Genomic DNA, 7,106 nt, shown 5'->3' on the forward strand with positions numbered 1-7,106 from the left:
TGGGATGGAGAACTGAGTCTCTCCTGTTCCCTGGGATTCTGCCGATACCGAAACAGAGTTTCTTTTATAGGTGGTTGGACTGACAATTTTTGCCAGTTCCTTTCACACTCGTTACAGGACCCTGTTCCCTACCCCTCTGTCCACTTTTGATGGCTGAGCCATTGTCTTTCTTTAGGCCGGCATCTTGCAACCTTACCTTTGCTGGTAGGTTGCCGGAGCCAGCCAGACTCCCTCTCTAGTCATGTCTTTGGCTGACGGCACAGCATACTGCCACCAACCACATCATATGTCTGTAACTGCCGGCCCAGCCGGCAGCCAAGATGGCCGCCGGCGACCATGATGGCCGCAAGAGGGAAGTCCCTTCTGTTCCCAAGGTTCTTCAGTCTTCCCTTGGACTGCTGCTACAGGTCCTGTTGCCGGGGTACTGCCGGCCAGGCCGGCACAGATAGTGCTGACTCAGTTGGCAGCACGCCGACTGTACTGGTACTGCTGTACTTGCCGGCCTGCAGTGTATCGGCGGTGCCTTGTCGGCAATAGTACTGTAGCTGCATGGAAGCCTGAATGGTACATTCTTCCCTTCTATTAGAACCTTCTTTCTGGAAAAAGGCAGTCAAATTAGACTTTTACATCCTTAATTACTGTATACGTTCACAGAAAGGAGTAGCCTTTTTTCCATGCTCTCTCTCTCTCTCTCTCTCTCTCTCTCTCTAGCTAGCATGCCGGGTATGCAGGCTACATGCCAGCCAAACTACTGTATATATTATGCAGGCAGCCAGTATATCTGCAGTATAGAATATACTGCAGATAGAAAACTACTATATAGTTTATGCTAGTAGTTATTTCCAATATATTATGGATATCCAACACAGGCATTTGCTGAGCCCAATCCTATATTGAATGAATATGATTTCTTTAATATCCTGATTAGAAATCAGTATTAGGATTACCCTACAATATCAAACACTTCAAGGCAGGAGTAATACACTCCTAACGCTTGAAGGGTGGAGCCTTTTTCCTTGAGTCTCCCTGATCAGGAAACTCTATATTCTATTATAGTAGGAAGACTACAGCAAATAGGCTGAGTGGGATATACAAATATGTGTCTTTATTTTCCTAGTCCAGCTGGCTTCATGCTAGATGGACCATACTGTCATATGCTACTATGAAGGCAGCATAATGACTAGACTACAATACATGATGTACAGTAGCCAGTAAATTGCAATATAGACTTAATGCAATTAGAAAACTACAGTACCATGATACAGTAGTATTTCTGACATACCTTGGGTACCCTTGTACGAGCATTCTGCTGGTACCGTTCATATATTGAATGAATAGTTTTCCTCAATATTCTGATCGAGAATCAGTCATCCTGACCCCACAGTATTAACATTATTTTAGGACAGTGATTTGATACTTCTCTACCCCTAATGGTAAGAGTCCTTCTACTTGGAATTACTCTATAGAGAAATCTCCATGTAGTTAATACTGAGGGGAGGCAACAGCATTTGCTCACAGGGGTAAACAAGTGTGTATCTCCTACTATCCCTTTATAGCTTACTATCCTAAGCTACTCTATTGTAAAGGACATTTGCATGTTGATTGTCAAGGAGATAATCCATTGTATACTCATTTGGTTTTCCTTTCTTTACAGGAGGAACACCAGATACCTTGTGCTGCAGTCCTCTGCAAGGCCAAGAGTAAGTATTTTTATGGTCATAATACTTGCAGGTTTCATGCCCCCTGCAATATTATTTCCGGATCCCTACATTGTTGGAACCCACAGGTTTGCAATATATGTCGGACATTAATGTCCGAAGGTTTTGAAAATCCCAAGTCTACAGAGACTAGTGATACAGCTCAATATAAATTACGCAACTGGGTGAGAGGCTTTCAAAAGATCTCTCCGGGATCTTTCCTACCTAATGATGGGATGCGTAAGCTACTATTTTCAGAAGCAAGTCAGGAAACAGTAGTGCCTCAGGAGCTAACTACATCCCCTGACGGCCAGAAAACCTTTGGGATTAAGGGCAAGAAATGCCCCAAGGTAGAAGATGAAAATGTTGCGTCAGAATTTCCTCCGCCTGTGCCGGCTTTAGAGCCATCCATGTCGACATCTTCATCTTCTACCCCTAATTTGGATAATGTTGTACAATTATGTATCCAACTGAAGAATCAGAGAGCTTTCGTTGACAAAACGAAAAGCAGGAAGTAAAACACAAGATAGATCCTCGTAAAGTTTCTCTTGTCGCTTCACAGGGGTCAGTCAAACGACCCATGAATCAAGACCTACCAACATGCTCCATAACCAATCCCTGGAGGTTCGCGGAGCAGATGCCGATTTCAAATGGCAATCTCTGCCTCTCAGAGAAAATAGGTGCTGTTCCTTTGGACAAAATTCAATTTTGGCCCAGCTTTGATGCTTTCCCTAATTGTTGGGTTCGACTGAAGTACGAACCAAAGTCAAGAAGACGAACGGAACCAAATGAGGTCTTGAATCTCGACCATGATAAGGCACAGACTATCCTTTCAGGTAGTCTAAGAAAGGCGATTATTCAGAGTCGAAGGTATTCTCACTGAATAACGGACACCCTTACTTTCTTGCTCCTACTTCACTCTCATTCCCCTTTATAGGGAAGGCATTTATTTTTGTTGCCAAAGCAGTACAGGCGGGTAAGCCATGTCCCACACTCGATGAGTGCAAGCCTTTGTCACCAGCTTTTCTCGGACAGGAAAAGGATGAGAAGGAAGTCCATTTGACATTTACAGCAGGAAAATTAGATAAGGACGTCGCAAGTCGACAATTCAAGGTATGTCTCCCTAAATTGTCTGAGTTGCTCTTGTGTAATGAACAGGAGTCAAAGGAGAGACTTGCAACATCCCTTGAGTACCCCAGACATGCTCATGGTCATAGCCAAAATGCATATGGCTATCTTGGTGAAGGACCTATACGCCTTTATGAAGGCTAGGAGAGCATGTAGAGAGTTTGTGTTTGCTGATGCAACAGTAAAACACGAAACAAGGAAGCTAATATCTTCCAACATCTGGGGTAAAGACCTCTTCCCACACGAGGTCACTAAGGAAGTAATTAAGAACGCCACCATGGAGAACATAGGTCTTCTCCAAAAAATGGGGCATTCCTTCAAAGAGAAAATCTTCTGTGGTTGTGGGTCCTCAACCTAAAAAGAAGATTGGAAATGCTGGAAATATCCGGGCTGCTCAACAACATCCCACTATTCCAGTGACCACGATGCTACAGGCAGATGGTCAAAAGTCTAAGATGATTCGGCTAGGAGGAACTTTCCCTCAGGATCGCAGGACCTTCGATCCTTCAGTCCAAAGCCTATTCAAGATGAGCCATTGATGGGAAACAGAAATGTCTCCACCATCATTTCCTTACCTTCTCCTACAGTTCAAAACTCTCCTGGAGGAGTATACCTGAGAGCTATAGAGCATACAGGTAGTAAGAAAACTTTAGCTCATCGAGTTCCAGGGAAGGCTGCTTCGTGTTCACGAGAAGGACTCAAGATATCAATGAGCCATTCTGAACTTGTCGCCACTCAAAAAGTTCATAAAAAACAGCAAGTTCTGAATGTTAATCCTTCTGAACATATGGACCTTGTTCCAATTAAGGGTGTTCGTAGTCTTGTCAGATCTGAAAGGAGTCCTTCGGAACCTTCCAGTCAACCACCCCCCTTCCTCCTATCTGGAATTCATGTTACAGAGAGTAACATTCATCCTAAGGAAGATACGTGTCGAACTCACAGTTCTAAGTATCTTCAAAGGATTGACGAACTTAGTCACGTCAAATTCAAGCCTAGAAATAGTTCAGGTATTAATATACCTGATCAAGAGGCTAGAGTGGGCAGCACCCGAAGTGTCCGGCCAATGTGCATTCAAAGAGATGACCCCGTTCCTGGGACATCACGAATGCAAGATAGGCTTCTAGAAGTCTCGACTTTCTCCAGCTCAGGGGTTTCGATGTTTAAAAAACCATCGAAGCCCTCAGTCACATCAACTCTCCTCTCCTTTGGAAATATAAAAGGAGCTCGTGAGGTCTGTCAAGAGACTCAGGTATTCAGTCAGAATACCAAAACGCCAACAGGAAAAAGTGCTAAACTTCCCCCAGTTCGCTATAGTGACAGACTTGGTGCTAAGGGCACACCGGAAAGATGCGTTAAGAGCTTGGAGAAAACACGTATCAAACGCTTGAAGAGATAAAAAAAGACTGAGATCGGTCCCTCTTTAATCGCTTCTCTAACAGAAATTAGAGCACTAACTCCAAAGACTCTGCTGGTCCTTTCATGGGTGGGGAAGCCCCCTCCACACAGATCAGGCTCCCTACGACTGATCTGGGACACCGAAGCGATAATAAGACGTCACATTCGAACGTCTTTTTCGGTCTTGGTGAAGTTACCCATCCCTCTCTTAAAGGGACGGCACCTACCAGCAGTTCATTTACAACTGATCCACGATGTGACGGTGGATACTCTATTTCGATACAAACCGATAGAGTTGGAATGGTCCATGGGCGCAGACATATTCCCTCCCACATGGGAACAAGTCCCGGAACTGCAATTCGACCTCTTCATCACGAGCGTCTTCAAGAAACTACCTCGCTATATAGCCCCATAAGAGGATCCTCTAGTGGGGCTGATAGACTAGATGAGGCTGGTCCTAGCTCTGACCCTAGGTATATTTCCGAAGATACAGAAATTAACTGCCTTCGTTTTTTCACAGAGAACCCAAACCCTTCATTTCATGATTTTCTCGCTCTAGCGGTTAGAAAAAGGTTTGGGATCTCAAAAGGCAATATAGAATTCTTAGAAGAATACAAGGCCAAGTCAACTAGAAGACAATATGAGTCTTCCTGGAAAAAGTGGGCTGCGTTTGTCAAAGCAAAAGGATCGAAAGAAATTTCAATGAACTTCTGTCTGTCCTTCTTTGTCCACCTTCATAGCCAAGGTCTGGCGGCCAATACGATAAATACGTGCAAGTCAGCCTTGACTAGGCCTCTCCTATATGCCTTTCAAGTAGATATGGCGAATGAAATCTTTAATAAGATTCCGAAGGCATGTGCTAGGCTTAAGCCCGCGGTACCACCAAAGCCCATCTCTTGGTCTTTGGACAAGGTCTTACATTATGCCTCATCTGTGAACAATGAAGATTGTTCTCTTGAGGATCTAACACAAAAGGTTATTTTTCTGTTCGCTATTGCCTCCGGGGCTAGAGTTAGTGAAATAGCGGCCCTGTCCAGAGATGAGGGTCACATTCAGTTCACGGAAGTGGGAGAACTGAATCTATTTCCTGATCAATCCTCTCTCGCTAAAAACGAGCTACCCACTAAGAGGTGGGGTCCTTGGAGAATCTGCCCTCTGAAGGAAGATGTCTCTCTATGTCCTGTAGAGTGTCTAAAGGTCTATCTTCGTAGAACTTCAGACTTCAGGGGAGGAAAGCTCTTTAAAGGAGAAACTTCTGGATCAAATTTATCCCTAAAACAACTAGGGGCGAAGCTCACCTAATTTATTCGTAGAGCGGATCCGGACAATACTCCCGCAGGTCATGATCCGAGAAAGATTGCTTCATCACTGAACTTCTTTCAGTATATGGACTTTGAGTGCCTTCGTTCATACACTGGATGGAAATCATCCAGAGTGTTTTACAAACACTATGCAAAACAAGTGCATGAACTGAAACACTTCGTAGTGGCAGCAGGTAGTGTATTAAAACCTGCCCCCTAATTACTGTAGTAAACAGTTTTTGGTTTGGGACCTCACATGTCCTCGCACATGTAACGGATGAGAATCATCCAGAGTGTTCTACATACACTATGCTAGACAAATCCATGATCTGAAGCAATATGTGGTGACGCCAGGTAGAATATTTAACCTGCCGTCTAATTCTACGATGAACAGCTAATTGACTGGGACTGTCAATTAAAGGGAGAAGAGGTCACCCTTATTAGGTGTGACTTCTTTTAATTAAGTGTTACCATGATAACACTGGCTCTGTTCAAAATCCCAGGTGTGGAATTATACAGATAGCACTGGTGCCGGTGTATGAAGTACATAGTGCAGATAGAAGTAACCAATACAGGAATTATGAAGACAAATTGTTTTATAATTTTCTTCAGTCTGAGAGTGGCACTCATCATTTCTTCCTTCAAGAAGGAAATATAGTCTCTGTACTTGTTATAGGTATAATCCCATTGTCATGCTACATTCGTTTTACTGAACATCTTTTAGTCATTTATTAGTAATAAATGTCTATTAGAATGTAGTGCGTCCACCTTCGCCAGACAATTATATGTATATATGCCAGAGTTCTTCAACTTACCAAAGTAAGTATCCCTCATATATTTGTATGCATCAAATAATAGATATAAGAGACACTGATGTTATTTTAGCAAATATACAACTATGAGACTATTTGTATATTCAGTGTGTACTTATGTTTGGTCATACAGTAATATGTATGTTAACCTCAAGATCCCTTTTTTACTGTCTAGAATGACTCTTCCCTGTAGGAGGCAGGAAACACTAACATTGGTTATGATTAGTGATGGTGACGAATAACGGTAACGTCCCTTGTCTCATGTGGTCCCCATGACCATAGAAAAGGTTGCTATAAGGTTAAGGCACTGATTAAAAATCCACAGATACACTAATGCTCTGGTATGCTTCCATCACGACGACATGGCTTGAGCCCAAAAAACGGATTTTGAGCGAAGCGAAAAATCTATTTTTGGGTGAGATGGCCATGTCGTCCTGATGGACCCACCCATCTCTTCTAAAATAAAAGATCTTCACAGTATCCCTCCCGTGGTACTGTATCTTTAACACCACGCTCAATGCTACAAGGAATGCCCGCCGTCGTGGGAATGGCGCTGTTGTATTCCCAATAGTATTATGAGAGCGGGGAGAGCCTTTGGACGGCTCCCTTTTGCCACATCCTCCTCTAAGCCAAAACGCTGTTTGGGGGTGCAGATTGCTATGGAGGCGTGTCAAGAATGCGTCCGCTGATATTATGCAATATCCTTTGGAGAAATTTTGAGGATATTCACGCCAAGAGTCAGAATTCTGGATACCTAAAGGTAATATTCTCTG

The sequence above is a fragment of the Palaemon carinicauda genome, chromosome 21 (genome assembly GCF_036898095.1).
Source record: "Palaemon carinicauda isolate YSFRI2023 chromosome 21, ASM3689809v2, whole genome shotgun sequence".
NCBI classification, from domain to species: Eukaryota; Metazoa; Arthropoda; class Malacostraca; order Decapoda; family Palaemonidae; genus Palaemon; species Palaemon carinicauda.